The sequence below is a fragment of the Mustelus asterias genome, chromosome 5 (genome assembly GCF_964213995.1).
Source record: "Mustelus asterias chromosome 5, sMusAst1.hap1.1, whole genome shotgun sequence".
NCBI classification, from domain to species: domain Eukaryota; kingdom Metazoa; phylum Chordata; class Chondrichthyes; order Carcharhiniformes; family Triakidae; genus Mustelus; species Mustelus asterias.
The window spans coordinates 35,614,699-35,633,471 of NC_135805.1; the positions used below are offsets into that span (position 1 = coordinate 35,614,699).

Here is an 18,773-nt window from a genome sequence, read left to right on the forward strand (position 1 = left end):
TGCGTTTCATAGAATCATAGAATCCCTACAATGCAGAAGAGGCCATTCAGCCCTACGTTGCAACAGTAACTGTACTTCAACAAGGTGCTTTGTTGGCTGTAAAAGGTGTCTGGTGATCGTGAAAAGCACTATTTTAATGCAAGTCTTCCATTTCTCTTTTGATTCAGAGGGAAATGCAGGGAGACCGGAAATATTCAAACTTCTCTTCTTTTGACATTTAAAGATGTAAGCGCTCTGTGACAGCCAGCGAATCTCAAGAAAGGGAGGAGTGTTTTAAATGGTCTCCACTGTTGTCAAGTCGCTTGAGCAGAATAACAGGGGCACAATGTTCTATTTATTACTGACAGAACATGTGGTTTCGGGTGTTACACTGACGACCACCCTTTCAACAAGAACAAAGAGACACACATTAGCTTTTAGAAACTGACATCGCAATCTTGTCACAGCCACCAAAAAAGGTTCTTTTTAATTTGCTGTTTGCTGGAAATTTTACTTCTAAATTTAGTCATTTCCTTCTTCTCTGTTGTTCCCGGGTATGTAGACAACTCTACAACATTTGTAAGCATCATTGTAAAATGCCTGACATGTTTCCTTTACTGTATTGAAGCATCTCAGAGTGTTACTTGATGTATGTAAAGAATCTGAATATTATTGCTTTGTGTGTGATGACCACAGGCGGCACGGTGGCACAGTGGTTAGCACTGCTGTCTCACAGCGCCAGCGACCCAGGTTCAATTCCTGGCTTGGGTCACTGTCTGTGTGGAGTTTGTACGTTCTCCCCATGTCTGCGTGGGTTTCCTCCGGGTGCTCTGGCTTCCTCTCACAGTCTGGAAGACGTGCTGGGTAGGTGCATTGGCTGTGCTAAATTCTCCCTCAGTGTACCTGAACAGGTGCCGCAGAGTGGTGACTAGGGGATTTTCACAGTAACTTCATTGCAGTGTTAATGTGTCAGTAAAAAAATAAACTTTAAACTAAACATTTTGGAATGTTTGCAATGTCCTTGCAGATTTCTTATGAACAAAGTATATGTTTGGAAATAAAAAGGAATGCATTCAGTATTTTGGACACCTTTAGATGTTATATTATTATAATGTTATATTATTGTATTATTATTCTTGGTGATTAATTGCTGACAAGTACATCTTTGCGAAGGGCTAATAGAAATGACCCGAGGATCAAGTGTTTTTTTTCATGCTATCATTTCTGTCATAAAAACATTGCTTCATGTAATAGCTGGACATTCCATGGTTCCCTGTTTTCACACTTTAACCTTAGGTGCTAGCACATAAAGATGGTCTGTACCTTAATGCTTAATTTGCTGCATTTTCATAATGGTTGACCGCACTGGTTCATAAATGTGATGTTGAAGGAAACACTAACATTATACTGAAAAGCTATTCAAACACATGCAGAGTGGAGTGAGCATTGGGATCATGGTTAAGAAAAATGGAGAGTATAGTTGGAGACGAGGGGGTAAATATAACAGTATGTTTTTTTTTCATTCGTGGGACTTGGATGTCGCTGGTTGGCCAGCATTTATTGCCCATCTCTACTTGCCCTTGAACTTTGTGGCTTACTGGGCCATTTCAGAGGGCAGTTGTGAGTCAACCACATTGCTGTGGCTCTGGAGTCACATGTAGGCCCAGACTGGGCAAGGACGGCAGATTTCCTTCCCCAAAGGACATTAATGAATCAAATGGGTTTTTTCAACAATCAACAATAGTTTCATAGTCATCGATAGATTCTTAATTCCAAATGGTTTTTATTGAATTCAAATTCCATCATCTGCCATGGCAGGATTCGAACCCAGGTCCCCGAAACATTAGCTGAGTTCCTGGATTAATAGTCTAACAATAATACCATTGGGTTATCGTCTCATACTGAGAGTGTTAGCACAGAGAAGCTCCAGAGAAATTCATTAAAATTAATAGTTTAAACAAGGTGGTAACGAGGGGGGTGATTCTCCCAAAAGTGCTGAATTGGTGGGAAAACTGTTCTAGATCACGACTGTTTTTTCAGTGCAGCTTCAGACCTGAATCTCCGCACTCTGTACAGTGCAGAGGTCACAATCGTGAATCTCATTAAAAACCCAGGGGGACGGGGCCTATTCGCGCCGGAGTCTGACAGTTTCAGAAATCTGCGCATGCGCAGTGGTCCCGATCTGTCAGTCTCCCCGTTTGCTGGCCAGCCCAATCGCTGGCCAGCTTGGGACCCCCACACTGCTGCCCCTCCAGCCACTCCCACGGCCCAATCACAGCCCCCACAACAATTCCCGGGCCAGCCCTGACCCCCCATGCCACGGAGCACCGCGATGCACAGCCCACCCCCCCCAGCAGCGGCAATGCCCCCACTCCCTCACCCGAGCAGACCCCCCCCTCCGGGTCAGATCACCCCACACACCCCCCCCCCCCCGCACCGCCCCCCCCCCCCGCCGCCCCCACCCCCCCCGCCCCCCCCACCCCCCCCGCCCCGCCGCCCCCACCCCCCCCGCCGCCCCCACCCCCCCCCCGCCACTCCCCCGCCCCCCCCCGCCGCCCCCCGCCCCCCCCCCCCCCCCCGCCGCCCCCCGCCCCCCGCCCCCCCCCCCCCCCCCCCCCGCCGTCCCCCTCCCCCCGGGTCAGACACCCCTGGCACACCACCACTATCACCCCCACCACCCCCCCACCCCCAGCCCGCCCCAATCGCTGCCCTCCCTCCCTCCATCCCAGGCTGATCCCAATGCAGAGTGGCAATGGGACCCACCACCCCCACCAATCGTCCCCTAGGCCCCACCCACAATAGACCCTGCCCCCTTAGCACTGCCCGATCCCTGGTGGGCAATGCCAAGGTGCCCCCGGGCATGGGCATTTTGTCCCTTGGGCAGTGCCAGGGGCACAGGCTGGCACTGCCAGGGTGCCCATGCCCAGGGGCACCACACCCCCCTGCCTGGGGGGCCCCGATTGCCCCCCTTCACGCCAGCGGAGTCTCCCACTCGTTCCCCGAATGGAGTGAAGTACTCCTGGAAGGGTGGGAGTTGCTACTGGGGGGCACGGAACTTGCTGGGCCTGACAATCACACGTAAAATAGATTTAAATCACTAACCTCTCTTCCCACCAGTTTGCAGCGCGGTCGTGACTGCGACTGTTCCCTGGCTCTGGGAGACGCGCTGCGTTCTCGACGCATGCGTGAATCCTGCAAAATGGCCGACGCATGATTCTCTCGACCGGACCCGCCAGAAAATTTGCAATGGGAGAATCACCTCCTAAATTCTAAAAGAGGAAAGAAAGATTTTTTAGATTGTGGATGGATACCTAAGGCGTGAGGTTTGCAATTCCAGTGCCTGTTGGGAACTTCAAGATTTGGTATCTATTTACAAAGCATCTCCAGTTGCTGAAGATCGAGTTCAGGATTTCCAAGCCTGAGGGGCAGATGAAGCCACTGCAGAATATCAGCGAGGAAGAGAGTTTCATGGTTGTATGTAAGTTCCAGGAGGTGGCCACTCCACAGGCAGTACCATTCCAGGATGGTGGATTGGCGGTCATCCAGAAGGGGCAGGAAGGGCATCAGTCTACAGTACCTACAAAGAACAAAGTACAACACAGGAACAGGCCCTCCAGCCCTCCAAGCCTGTGCTGATCATGATGCCTTAACAAAACTAAAAAAAAAACCTTCTGCCCTTACGTGGTCCATATCCCTCTATTCCCTCCCTATTCATGTACCCCTCTTAAATGTTGCTAATGTGCCTGCTTCCACCTCCTTCTCTGGCAGCATGTTCCAGGCACCCACCACTCTCTGCGTGAAAAACGTCCCCCGTAGATCTCCCTTAAACTTTCCCCCTCTCACCTTGAATCTGTGCCCTCTACCTATGGCTAGTCTCAAACCGATACACAGCACAACTAAGGGTGACAAATAGTGTAACCAGAGTATGGCATCAATAGATAAAGGACTGCACAGGAAGGAACTGCAGAGAGTAGAAACACAGTTGTTATAGAAGATAAGAACAGGAGTAGACCTTACGGCCCGTTGTGCCTGTTGCACCATTCATTTAAATCATAGCTGACCTTGGGCTTTGCTTTCCCGCCCTCTCCTTACATCCCTCGATTCCCTGAGAGAACACCAATTTGTCTATCCTAACTTTACCAGTTTTTTATATTGTTATAGAGTCAACGATAAAGTATCTGTAGTCCTCGGGAATTCAAAAGATTTACTACCCTCTGATTGAAGAAATTTCTCTTGGCCTCAGTCCTAAGTGATTAATCCCTTATCTTGAGATTGTGCTTCCATGTTGTAGATATGACCAAAGTGAATAACTTCACACTTCCCCATATTAAACTCCATCGGTCATCCTGTGTCACCCTGTCGCATAACCTGTCTCTTTACAGCCCCTCTGTGTCCTCCTCACACTTTGCAGTTCCACATGACTTTGTAATGTGTAATTAGATACACTCTTCACTGCCTCTTCATCAAAATAACTTGTATAGACTGTAAATTACTGAGGCCCTATAGAATCCCTACATTGCAGAAGAGGCCATTTGGGCCATCGAGTCTGCACCGACTCTCTGACAGAGTATTTTACCCAGTCCGTCTCCCCCACCCTGTCCCTGTAATCCCACACATTTAACATGGTTAATCCCATCTAACCGACACATCTTGGGACACTAAGGCTGTGATCTTACCTTCTTGTCCCGCCGGTCGATGGGCAGGGCGAACTGGTGAAATCATGCGAGGCTGGCGACCGATTTCTCACCTCCTGCAATCTTATCAGGCCCAGGTTTCCAGCAAGATCCACAGCTAATCTCAATATTTAAATCCATGGTAGTGCAATTGTCCGGGCTCATTTGTCTGAGCAGCCTCATGGTGAAGATCCTCACCGGCAAAGACCATGTGTGGTCCCCGTCAACGGGGACTTGATGTTGTAGGACCGGAGGCCATTAAGGCCCCCTGGGTATTCAGGGACATGGGGGGCAGTGCCCCTTGGGCACTGCCAGCCTGGCACCCTGGCACTGAACATCAGGCATGGGGTAGTGCCAAGGGGGGTTTGTGTGTGGGGGGAGGGGGAAACTGAGCACTCTGCAACAAGCTGGGGGATGAGGGGGTGATGGCCCGGTTCAAGGCAGTGGGTGATTGAGCAGGCTGGGAGAATGCAATGCAATCGACTGGGGGATGGGGGGGCGGGTGGGGGGAAGGTGCGATCAACCAGGGGTAGGTGGGGGGCAATATCCAGGGGGACATGATTGACTGGGCAGGCCAGCCATTGCGGGGGTGGGGGTGGAGGTGTGCGATATCCAGGGGGAAGCTGACTAACAGATCTCGCTTTTCTGTTGCATAGAACAGAGATCTGCGCATGCACAATTGCACCCTCTACTGTGAGCAGCCGGCTTTCCAGTGAGCATAGGCTCCACCGCTCCCCCTACTGGCAGGGAGCAGATTGTGCATCATTTTTCGCACAAAGGGGCATAAGATTGCATTTTCAAACTCACCCAAAAAACAGATCTGCAACTTTCCGTTTTCACGCTCGTTCGGCACTTAGAATATTTTTAGTAAGATTGACCACTAAGGAACAATTTAGCATGTCTAGTGCACCTAACCTGCACATCTTTGGACTGTGGGAGGAAACTGGACCACCCGGAGGAAACCCGTGCAGGCACGGGGAGAATGTGCAAACTCCGCACAGTCACCCAAGGCTGGAATTGAACACGGGTCCTAGGAGCTGTCAGGCAGCAGCGCAGGCAATTTGGAAACAATGAGGGCACTACATGCAGCTGTCCTCAGAGATGTGGACCTAAAAGAAAAATTACAGGGGGAGGAGGGCGGGGAGCCATTGGACTCCGTCAGAGCGGGGGGTAAATCCTTACTGGTGAATTATTTGTGAATACTGTGTCACAAGTGCAGCCTTTCCTTCCTGCGGCCCCCTCTTCGAGTCATGGGTGCCCTCGTATATGGAGTAGTCTGCCCTACTCCCAACCCATATCTGGGAAAATGCCTCAGCAGCAAGAATGGGTCTCCCCCGGACCCTACCATTTTACTGTTGCTGCACTTAATGGGCAAATGTCACTGATTTTTTAAATATCAAGTTGTAATTCAAACTTGCCTATGTACTTCACTTTGCGAAGTGTACCACGTGTAATATGATTTCCCTGGCAATGGGGACAGGCCAATGGCTTCCTCCCAGTTCTTATCAATGCTGCCTCAGCCATACACGCACCCCGGGCATTCTCTCTTCCACCTTCTTCCTTCGGGAAAAAGCTACAAAAGTCTGAGCTCACGTACCAACTGTCTCAAGAACAGCTTCTTCCCTGCTCATAGAAGAATCATAGAAACCCTACAGTGCGGAAGGAGGCCATTCGGCCCATCGAGTCTGCACCGACCACAATCCCACCCAGGCCCTATCCCCACATATTTACTTGCTAATCCCTCTAACCTACGCATCTCAGGACTCTAAGGAGCAATTTTTAAACTGGCCAATCAACCTAACCCACACATCTTTGGACTGTGGGAGGAAACCGGAGCACCCGGAGGAAACCCACACAGACACGAGGAGAATGTGCAAACTCCACACAGACAGTGACCCGAGCCGGGAATCGAACCCAGGACCTTGGAGCTGTGAAGCAGCAGTGCTAACCACTGTGCTACCGTGCTGCTGTCAGACTTTTGAATGGACTTACCTTGCATTAAGTTGATCTTTCCCTACAGCCTAGCTATGACTGTAACACTACATTCTGCACTCTCTCCTTTTCTTCTCAATGAACGGTATGTTTTGTCTGTATAGCACGCAAGAAACAATACTTTTCACTGTATGATAATACATGTGACAATAATAAATCAAATCAAAATATAGCAAGCCACTAGAAGTACAGCAACAGTGACCCATGACGACCTGCCCTCCAGTCTCAACTGCATTAAGTCGACCACCTAAAGAACTGATCAAAAGTGCTGGTATTGAGGGGGGGATATAGTTAAGTTAGGAAGCCATTATAAGCTTGGTGATCCACATTTGTTGCGGTTGTAACATGCTGCTCTGACCCTGTTGGCTATTAAAGCTGCTATCATTTGAAAATGTTCGTTCCGCTGCCTTGTTAGAATCCACTTCTGTTCCTGTCAGAATATAAATGGTAGTTCAAACATAATTTTCCCATTCAGTTCTGATTCAGCAAGCAGTTCATTAAAAATGGATTAAAAACTCCTTTGTCAACTTAGTGATAAGTGGATAGTTCACAAGATATAAATTGATGGTTCATAATGGATTTCAGAACAAAACTTAACGGAGTAGAAAATACAATATTTAACAGCGCTCCACTCCAACAATATGTCTCATGTCCAAACGCAGAAATTATGTGGAGATGCCGGCGTTGGACTGGGGCATATGCCCTGTTTGTATAACAGAACTCCCACTTACCTGACAAAGGAGCAGCGCTCCGAAAGCTAGTGGCTTTTGCTACCAAATAAACCTGTTGGACTTTAACCTGGTGTTGTGAGACTACAAACGCAGAAAAGCAGCCTTTGCTACAGCAGTTGACTTCTCAATTGCCCACCCAACCATCTCTGTGGCCTCTCTGAAGAAGAACTCAACATAGAAGAAGGATCATAGAACACCTACGGAGCACAAAAAGGCCATTCGGTCCATCAAAACTGTACCAACTTCCTGACTGAACATCACCAGGCCCCCTTTCTGCTCTATCACCATAACCCCACACATTTACCCCACTCATCCCCCCAACCTACACATCTTGGGGTACTAAGGGTCAAATCAGCATGGCCAATCCACCTAACCAACACATCTCTGGAGTGCAGGAGGAAACCGGAGCACCCAGAGGAAACCCGCACAAATACGGGGAGAATGTGTGTGGTGAACCATCGTTGGTTACCACTGTGGGTTATTCCTATGTTACTGTTGGGTTAGGGGGTTGCCACTGTGGGGGTTGTATAATGTTGTTGGGTTAGGGTGTTTACCTGTGATAGATGTTGTTATGGCACATCCCGGTCGGGCCCCGCCTCCTGGGGAGAGGTATAAGACCCTCTGCTCCGGCGGAACCCCTCCAGTCTGAACTGGTGTACTCGTGTTAGTTAGTTCCATTGTTTGCTAATAAAAGCCTTCAATAGCTGAAGCCTTGTTCCACGTGCTTGATTGTCGCGCATCAATTTTATTAGCAAACATAAAACTCTCAACAGTAAAAAGGGAGTATGGAACAAATATTAAAACCAGAGCGTCTGGCGCTGGACCCACGTGCGGTCGGTGCCGCTAACACCTTCGACCACTGGTGGAAGTGTTTCGAAGACTACCTGGCAGCCTCTGCAGCTGTTACTACAGACGACGACAAACTCCAGGTCCTCCACGCGAGGGTAAGCGACACGATTTATCTTGCGATTCGTGCGGCCACCACTTACCCGAGGGCCATCGAGCTCTTGAAGAAACGATACACGAGACCACCCAACGAGATCCACGCTCGTTACCTCCTCGCTACACGACGTCGGCAGTCGGGCGAAACCATGGAGGACTACGCCAATGAGCTCTTGCAGCTTGCCAGGGGTTGCGACTGTAAAGATGTGTCAGCAGAGCAATATATGTACGACCTCGCCCGAGATGCGTTCGTAGCAGGGGTAGGGTCCTCGTACATCCGGCTTAAGTTATTAGAGAAAGGGAACCTCAACTTGACCCAAGCGATGGAGATGGCTGAGATGCTGGAGGCAGCGTCGAAAAGCTTGGCTCTGTACCCCGAAGACCACGTGGAGACAACGTGGCAAGAACAAGCACAAATCCCTCCTCTTCCCACGGGCTCGCGCTCCCATATCGATCCGACGACGGCGGCAGCTCCAGGCGGCCAGCGATGCTATTTTTGCGGCGGAGCCAAGCATTCACGGCAACAATGTCCTGCAAAAACGGCGATCTGCAGCCAGTGTGGTAAAAAGGGGCACTATGCTAAAGTTTGCAGGTCAAAGCCCAAAAACGGCAGTGCAGCCTGTGACCCTCCAGAGCGGAGACAATCTCCTTCGGCGTCGCAGTACCCACGAGGTCCGACCACGTGCGAATCCAGGACGGCGCCATCGTGGCTGACGGAGGAGGAGGAAGACCACCAGGAGTCGCTACGTTTGGCGCCCTCACCCACGTGCGATTCATGGGGGCGGCCATCATGGTCAACGACGACTAGGAGCGACCAGCAGGGATCCTCAGTATCAACCTCGGCTGCATGCAGTGACGCCCAGGGGCCAACGGTGGCGTCGATCTCTCTGGACCAGACAAAGCATCACAGGCTTGATAATTCCATGATGAACATCAAGGTAAATGGTCGTACTGTGTATTGTCTGTTTGACAGTGGGAGCACCGAGAGTTTTATTCACCCTGACACTGCAAAAAGGTGTGGACTCCGGGTTCTACCTGCCAAACAGACAATTTCCATGGCATCACAGTCCCGGTCTGTACCGATCCAAGGACGTTGTATGGTAACCCTAGAGGTACAGGGCACAATTTACGAGCGATACAGGCTCCTTGTGTTACCGCACCTTTGTGCGCCAATTCTCCTCGGACTAAATTTTATGGTCCACATGAAGAGTGTGATCCTACAGTACGGTGGGCCACTCCCTTCGCTGGCAGTAGGGAATCAGCCGCAGCCTCCAAATTGCCCAAAGCGCCCCGCATGCAATCTCTCCACACTAAAAATCACCACACCTTCGTTATTTAAGAATCTGGTACCAGGCTGCAAGCCCATCGCTACTAAGAGTAGGCGTTACAGCGCTGAAGACCGGATCTTTATCAGATCTGAGGTTCAGCGGCTCCTCAAGGAAGGGATCATACAGGCCAGTGCTAGTCCGTGGAGAGCGCAGGTCGTGGTGGTTAAAAGCGGGAACAAACCTCGGATGGTCATCGACTACAGTCAGACCATTAACCGTTATACGCAGCTGGATGCGTATCCTCTCCCGCGCATTTCTGATATGGTCAATCAGATTGCGCAGTACCGGGTGTTCTCTACCATAGACCTTAAGTCCGCCTACCATCAACTCCCCATCCGCCCAGAGGACCGACAATACACGGCTTTTGAGGCGGATGGTCGTCTATACCAGTTTCTCAGGGTTCCATTTGGTGTCACCAATGGGGTCTCGGTCTTCCAGCGTGCTATGGACCGAATGGTGGACCAGATTGGGTTGCGGGCTACCTTCCCGTACCTGGATAACGTCACCATCTGCGGCCATGACCAGCAGGACCATGACACGAATCTCCAACACTTTCTGCGCACTGCATCTCGCCTGAATCTGACCTATAACAGGGAGAAGTGCGTATTCCGTACGCGCAGGTTAGCTATCCTTGGATACGTGGTGGAAAACGGGGTCATCGGCCCTGATCCAGACCGTATGCGCCCCCTTACTGAACTTCCCTTGCCCGCTAGCACAAAAGCACTGAGGAGATGCCTCGGCTTCTTTTCGTATTACGCGCAGTGGGTCCCCAACTACGCGGACAAAGCTCGTCCGCTCATCAAGTCCACGACCTTCCCACTCACGCCGGAGGCCCAATTGGCCTTCAAGGCTTTGAAAGGCGACATTGCGAAAGCCACGATGCAGGCGGTGGATGAATCCATCCCTTTCCAGGTGGAAAGTGATGCATCTGATTTCGCCCTAGCCGCCACACTAAACCAGGCAGGCAGGCCCGTCGCATTTTTTTCCCGCACCCTTCAAGGCCCCGAAATTCGGCACTCAGCGGTGGAGAAGGAGGCTCAGGCCATTGTGGAGGCCGTCAGACACTGGCGCCATTACCTGGCGGGGAAGCGGTTCACCCTGATCACGGATCAACGATCCGTGGCGTTTATGTTCAGTAACACGCAGAGGGGCAAGATCAAGAACGATAAGATCTTGCGGTGGAGAATTGAGCTCTCCACCTATAATTACGATATTATGTATCGTCCAGGGAAGCTCAATGAGCCCTTGGATGCCCTCTCGCGCGGAACATGCACCATCATGCAGGAGGACCGCTTGAAGGCCCTCCACAATGACCTGTGCCATCCTGGAGTCACCCGACTCTACCACTTCGTAAAAGCCCGCAACCTGCCCTACTCGGTGGAGGATGTCAGGTCAGTGACAAGAAGCTGTCGGATTTGCGCGGAATGCAAACCGCACTTTTATCGACCGGACCGGGCACAATTGGTCAAGGCCACTCGCCCCTTCGAGAGGCTGAGTGTGGATTTTAAGGGCCCCCTTCCCTCAACGGACCGGAATGTCTATTTTCTCAATATAATAGATGAGTACTCCCGGTTCCCGTTTGTTGTCCCCTGTGCGGACACGTCGACTGCCACAGTGATTAAGGCATTCAGTGATCTTTTTACCCTGTTCGGGTACCCCTGCTACATACATAGCGACAGGGGCTCGTCGTTCATGAGTAACGACTTGAGGCAATTCCTGCTCTCATACGGGATTGCCTCTAGTAGAACCACGAGCTACAACCCTAGGGGTAACGGACAGGTGGAGAGGGAGAATGCTACAGTCTGGAAGGCTGTCCTATTGGCGCTGAAATCCAGGGGCCTTCCAGTCTCCCGTTGGCAGGAGGTCCTTCCAAATGCGCTTCATTCCATCCGCTCCCTCCTGTGTACGGCAACCAATGCTACTCCCCACGAGAGGATGTTCTCATTCCCTCGGAAGTCGTCCTCGGGGATCTCCTTACCAGCTGGTTGACGTACCCAGGACCCGTCCTTCTGCGGCGACATGTGAGGGCCCGCAGGTCCGACCCCTTGGTCGAACCGGTCCAACTCCTCCACGCCAACCCTCAGTATGCCTATGTGGCATATCCTGACGGGCGAGAGGACACAGTCCCCATTCGAGACCTGGCGCCCGCAGGGGACGTAGCAACTCCTGTCGCTCCCATACCCCCTGTCACGAATCCCCTATCACTTATTTCTTCCCCAGACGTGGCGCGGTCAGCACCGGGACCAGTGCATAACAGTTATACTCCCATGTACAGCTTGCCTGAGACTCGGAGATCGGCGCCACCACAGAAGGTTCCAGGATCCCCTGCACCATCGCCTCACCAGGGTCAACCGGCCCGGGAATCCTCGAGGGGACAGCCGGACGCTGTTTTGGAGAGAACACCACCGCAAGCACCTGCTCCGGTGTCGCAACCGGTGTTGAGGAGATCACAGCGACGGTGCGGTCCTCCAGACCGTCTGGACTTGTGAATTTTGTATATATGTGACCTGTTTTCGCACCCCGCCGGCCTTTGTTTTTAAAGGAGGGGTGAATGTGGTGAACCATCGTTGGTTACCACTGTGGGTTATTCCTATGTTACTGTTGGGTTAGGGGGTTGCCACTGTGGGGGTTGTATAATGTTGTTGGGTTAGGGTGTTTACCTGTGATAGATGTTGTTATGGCACATCCCGGTCGGGCCCCGCCTCCTGGGGAGAGGTATAAGACCCTCTGCTCCGGCGGGACCCCTCCAGTCTGAACTGGTGTACTCGTGTTAGTTAGTTCCATTGTTTGCTAATAAAAGCCTTCAATAGCTGAAGCCTTGTTCCACGTGCTTGATTGTCGCGCATCAATGTGCAAACTCCACACGGACAGTCACCCTAGGGCAGAATTGAACCCAGGTCCCTGGTGTTGCGAGCCAGGGGTGCTAACCACTGTGCCACTGTGCAGCTCAGCTATGAACCATTTGATTCCATTACCTCAAGCAAAACAACTTAGCAGAAATCAGTGCTTACAGCTAGTGGAATGTTCCTCCAGCAAATATGTCTTCAAAATTGAAGAATTTCATTATTTTACTGATAATACATTAAATATTCTGTACATTTTATGTCACAAGCCAGACCCTGTAACATCTCCCTATCATTGTTTGTTGATACTGTACTGTTCTTAATTTGCTAACAATGCTTATGGGGGCTACACATTTGTTGTATGTATACAATATATTCTGCATGTAAAAAGAAATTAGATTTGAGATTGTATAAATAAAACCAAACAAAATCTCCTGGCCAAAACCTTCTTCACAAGATGCAGGAAACCTGATGAGACAGATAAAAATATATATGAATGAAGTACCTTTCTGGATGTGATTTGTGTTGGAAATAATAGATTTATTACTCAGTAAACACATTAAAACTGAATTAATAGATAATGGCAGACTAGCTTCCCACCCACTAATGAAATGCGATTCCATTGGTTGGTTGGGTGACACTTTTCTGATCCTATAACTTTTTAACCCGTTTCGTCTTTACAAAGTCATGTCAAGTAAGTAAAAAAGCCATTTAAAAGAAAGTTAAAAAGGGAGTGTGAGACACCAGTATCCTGCTGATGACGTGATAAGAGACTTCTCCGAGTGGCTCGGAACCAGTAACTCCATGCTGCTGGGTAGATGAAAAAAAACCCAGCAATATGTTAAAAAGTTGGCACAAAACCAATAATGCTGGAAATACGCAGCAGGTCTGTCAGCATCTGAAAAGAGATAGATTAACATTTCAGACAGTTCTGACAAAGAGTCTCCACCCAGTACATTGAATTATACTTTCTCCATTCAGATACTGGCTGACCTGCTGTGCACTTCCAACTGTTTAACACAGAAACAGTTCATGCTCCTGAAGCTAGCTGCAAGTTATGCCTCTGTTTAACTATGTAGCATCTGATGCTCTCAAATATGTTTCAATCCACAAGGCATGAAAAGTAATGCCTGTAAAAATCAAGATGTCTTGCATTTTCTCTCTCACAGGCACTCAATGCAAACTTGAGGATAGTTTTTTTTAATCAATTGGCTTTCATGAATATATTATTGGATTGACTTTACCAATAATTGGATACCTCCTCACTAAATGTGGGGAAGACACCAGATCCTTATTTCTTATAATGGATTCTGATTGAGGGAATTATATATCATAGAAATCATAGAAACCCTACAGTGCAGGAAGAGGCCATTCGGCCCATCGAGTCTGCACCGACCACAATCCCACCCAGGCCCTACCCCCATATCCCTACATATTTTTACCTGCTAATCCCTCTAACCTACACATCTCAGGACACTAAGGGGCAATTTTAGCATGGCCAATCAACCTAACCCGCACATCTTTGGACTGTGGGAGGAAACCGGAGCACCCGGAGAAAACCCACGCAGACACGAGGAGAATGTGCAAACTCCACACAGACAGTGACCCGAGCTGGGAATCGAACCCAGGTCCCTGGAGCTGTGAAGCAGCGGTGCTAACCACTGTGCTACCGTGCCGCCCATATATAAATGGAGTGCAATTCAAATTGCAATTGTATAGGGTGTCGGTGAGGCCATACCTGGAACTTTGTGTGCAGCTTTGGTGTCCTTATCTGAGGGAGCAGGTTGTTGCTATAGAGGGAGTGCAGAAAAGATTTACCAGGTTGATTCCTGGGATGGCAGGTCTGTCATATGAAGAGAGACTAAATCAGTTAGGATTTTATGCATTGGAGTTTAGAAGAGTGAGAGGGGATTTCATAGAAACTATAAAGTTCTAACAGGGTTAGACAGGGTTGATTCAGAAAGAATGTTCCTGATGGTGGGGGAGGCCAGAACTAGTTTGAGGATAAGGGGCAAACCTTTTAAAACAGAGGTGAAGAGAAATTTCTTCTCCCAGGGGGTGGTGAATGTGTGGAATTCACTACCACAAAATGTAGTTGAGGCCAAAACGTTGTCTGATTTCAAGAAGAAATTAGATGTAGCTCTTGGGGCTAAAGGGATCAAGGAATATGGGGGAAGGGGGGATCAGGATATTAAATTTGATGATCAGCCATGATCAAATTGAATGGCGGAGCAGGCTTGAAGGCCGAATGGCCTACTCTTGCTTCTAGTTTCTATGTTTTTCTGTTTGTCTGTGAAAAAAACAATCACAACGTTTAGATGAAACAATCCTTGCCTGTCAATAACATCCATCCAATCCATCCAATTCACCCAAGAAAACTTGAGTTACTAAGAGAAGAACCATGACATCTCCCTTCACTATCAAAGGGCATTAGTCTTCCCACATCAGTAATGGTGATGAGGAACATGATTAGCATGAATTAAAACAACTAGATTGCTGTCTCCTGAAAGCACACAAATAAACTATTGCCTTTAACTAGATAACTGTCAGATATCAACAGGTGCTATCGGAAAATGGGTTAGATTGTGAGTTTCTTTTTTTAAAATCCTTTCATGGGTTCTGGGTATTGTTGGCAAGTCCAGAGTTGTTGCCCATCCTAATTGCCATGAATGGATGGGTGAACTGGCCATGGCACCATGCAGAGAGCTGTTCAAATGGCAGGAGTAAATAGGAATGTTATGGTAGTAGGGGACAGTATAGTCAGGGAGATAGTCACAATTCTCTGCAGCCAAGATCATGAATCCAGAAGGCTGTGTTGCCCGTCAGCTACCAGGGTTCAGGACATATGCTCGAGGCTGTAGAGGAACTTGCAATGGGAAGGAGGGGATCCAGCTGTCATGGGAACTGACGGCACAGATAGGAAAGAGGTTCTGCTTTGAGATTATCTGCAACTATTGGCTATGCCGCCCATCTGGGTTCTGAGTGCTGCCCATGAGACATTTTGTTGACTGTTGCCTACACGCAAAGTTGCCATTTCCATCTGCGTAGCTTTTTTCCTACCAGTATGACTGAAATGACATGCCTGTAAAGCAAGGGCAAGTGAAGTGAAGTGCATGCTGATTGCTCACATCATTGACTGTGAGAGCCATGCACTCCCCGTGTCAATCAAACATTCATATTTCTTTTGTTTTTACCACTTGAAGTTGATAAAGTTCTATGAATATATATATATATCATTTTCTGTAACTTACGAAATATTGGGCATATATTAAATGTATTAAATCTTACTCATGGGTCACGGTTAGTGAACAAGCCTGGTATCAACATTGTGGCCATTGAGATGAAGGAGGGCCACTTATGCAGGCCACTCACTCGTCTAGGTTTTCTGTCACTGCATTAAGAATTTGAGGGTAATCTAGTTAGAAATATGAAGAAAGAGCTAGTAAGAGCGTCTACAAGTAATTTAAAAAGAAAAGTGAAAGTAAGGTAAAGAACGTTGGTCCCACAAGGCTGAGAATGGGGAATTAATAATAGGAAACAAGGAAATGGTGGAAGTGTTGAACAAGTATTGTGCATCTATCTTCACTGTTGAAGACACACAAATCATCCCAAGAATAGTTGAAAATCATGAGGTAAAAGGGAGGGAAGAACTTAAAACAATCACAACCACTGGGGAAAAGGTAGTGGGAAAACTATTAGTACGAAGGTTAACAAGTTCCCTGGATGTCATGGCTTTCATCTTAAGGTTTAAACGTGACTGCAGAGATAGTAGGACTCACTAAGCACACTCCAAACCCACGACCACTAACATCCAAAAGGACAAGAGCAGCAGATACCTGCTGAAGGAACCTTGGTGAGTTCCTGCAGAGCATCTTGTAGATGGTACACACTGCTGCCACAGTTCATCGGTGGTAGAGAGATTGAAGATTTGTGGAAGGGGTAGCAATCAAGCGGCTGCTTTAAACCTGGATGGTGTCGAGCTTCTTGAGTGTTGTTGGAGCTGCACCAATCCAGGCAAGTGGGCAGTATTCCATCACACTCCTGACTTGTGCCTTGTAGATGGTGGATAGGCTTTGGGGAGACAGGAGGTGAGTTACTCACTGTAGTATTCCGAGCCTGTGACCTGCTCTTGAAGCCACAATATTTATATGGCTGGTCCAGTTCAGTTTCTGGTCAATGGTAATCCCTGGGATTCTAACTAAGTATTCACTGCATAGGAAGATAATGAATTTCAGCAGCGGCCAGGCAATAAGAAATAACAAAGGTTTTGCAGTGCCATGGGGTCTGTTATATGAACAAAGAACAAAGAACAAAGAACAATACAGCACAGGAACAGGCCCTTCGACCCTTCAAGCCCGCGCCGCTCCCCGGTCCAGGATTGAATCCTGAATCCAGGATCCCCGCCCAATTTTCCAGCCTATCTACATACCAATATCCTATCCACCGAGCTGTCCCCCACAGCTACGATGCTTTGTTCATTACAACCTATTAACTCACCCCCACCCCCCCATTCCAGACCATGTGATCTCCAGGGAGAGGCGAAAACCCAGAGTGAAAAACCCCAGGGCCAATATGGGGAAAAAAAAATCTGGGAAATTCCTCTCCGACCCCTTGAGGCGATCGAAACGAGTCCAGGAGATCACAATGGCCCTGATCGGAAAATGCTTCCCAACCCTAGTCATTTCCACTTCCACGAGAAACAAGGAACAATTAGCCCGCGCCGCTCCCTGGTCCAAACTAGACCACTCTTTTGTATCCCTCCATTCCCACTCCGTTCATATAGCTGTCTAGATAAGTCTTAAACGTTCCCAGTGTGTCCGCCTCCACCACCTTGCCCGGCAACACATTCCAGGCCCCCACGACCCTCTGTGTGAAATATGTCCTTCTGATATCTGTGTTAAACCTCCCCCCCTTCACCTTGAACCTATGACCCCTCGTGAACGTCACCACCGACCCGGGGAAAAGCTTCCCACCGTTCACCCTATCTATGCCTTTCATAATTTTATACACCTCTATTAAGTCTCCCCTCATCCTCCGTCTTTCCAAGGAGAACAACCCCAGTTTCCCCAATCTCTCTTCATAACCAAGCCCCTCCATACCAGGCAACATCCTGATAAACCATATGCAACCAAATGAATTGATAGGATCTCCTTTCGACGCCTTTTCCTAATGTTGTCAAGAGGAGTTCTCCTATCTGGTGAATAAGCCCGGTGGTGAGGGCGGGAACATGGAGCTTTTCCCACTGTGGGCAGGAATACATCCAAATCATCATTAATTATGGAACTGAGTTTTGTGCACATTCTGACATCGGCTTCCATCTCGAATTCCGGGGCAACCCCAGGCATTGTTCAGGTGAGTCCCGACTCCACACTCCACATTGTTCCAAATGTATTTTGCAGTGGCATGTTTTTCCTCTGGTGCCGCGGAGAATTGGGTGTAGATTCATTGACATCCATTAGTGAGGTGCAGATGAGTTTCACACTGGCCTTCAGCGGCTTTCCTGATCCGCCATGGTGGACACCAGTGGAAGATCCCCCAGTAAATTTACGCCAGCGTGAAACCAAATTTTGAGCCTCCTGCCAAATTCTACCCCACCCTGTCTGCCATTGAACCTGTTGGCGGGTGTCACTTGGCACCCTAAACTATATGGTCAAACCAGAACAAGCCACTTTGAGTGGCATGGTGGCACAGTGGTTAGCTCTGCTGTCTCACAGTGCCAGGGACCCAGGTTCAATTCCAGCCTTGTCTGTGTCATTGTAAACTCCACATGTGTCTGTGTTGGTTTCCTCCAGGTGCTCTGATTTCCTTCCACATTCCAAAGATGTGCAGGTTAGGTGCATTGGCCCTAAATTGCCCCCTAGTGTCAGTTATGGTAAATGTGTGGGGGTTACGGGTATAGGACAGGGGAGAGGGCCTGGGAAAGATACTCTGTCAGAGAGTTGGTGCAGACTCGATGGACCGAATGGCCTCCTTCTGCACTGTAACGATTCTATGATACAGGGGAGGCAAGGAGAATTTTTAAACACAAGCAGTTGTTATGACCTACAATGCACTGTCTGAAAGGGTGGTGGGAGCAGCTGGGATGTGGGGGGGCTGGGAATTTTAAAAATACTTGCAAGGGAAAAATATTGCGGTTTAAGTGGAAAAATCAGGACAGTGGAACTAATTGGAAAGCCCTTTCAAAATGCCAATTGAGGCATGATGGGCCAAATGGCCTCCTCCTATTGTTCTCACGTACAATTTGAACGCACAAGCTTCCAAACCGAAGGCAGGCTTCTACCCACT

General features: G+C 49.0%; 1 long non-coding RNA gene across 1 annotated transcript; it reads right to left on the reverse strand.

Moving 5' to 3' along the window:
* Positions 1-16,803: 16,803 nt before the first annotated feature.
* Positions 16,804-17,147, reverse strand: LOC144494075 (uncharacterized). Its single transcript, XR_013497814.1, has 2 exons — positions 16,974-17,147; positions 16,804-16,905 (listed from the first exon to the last, which is right to left on the reverse strand). It is a non-coding gene; the product is annotated as an uncharacterized LOC144494075 (long non-coding RNA).
* Between the last annotated feature and the right edge of the window lie 1,626 nt (positions 17,148-18,773).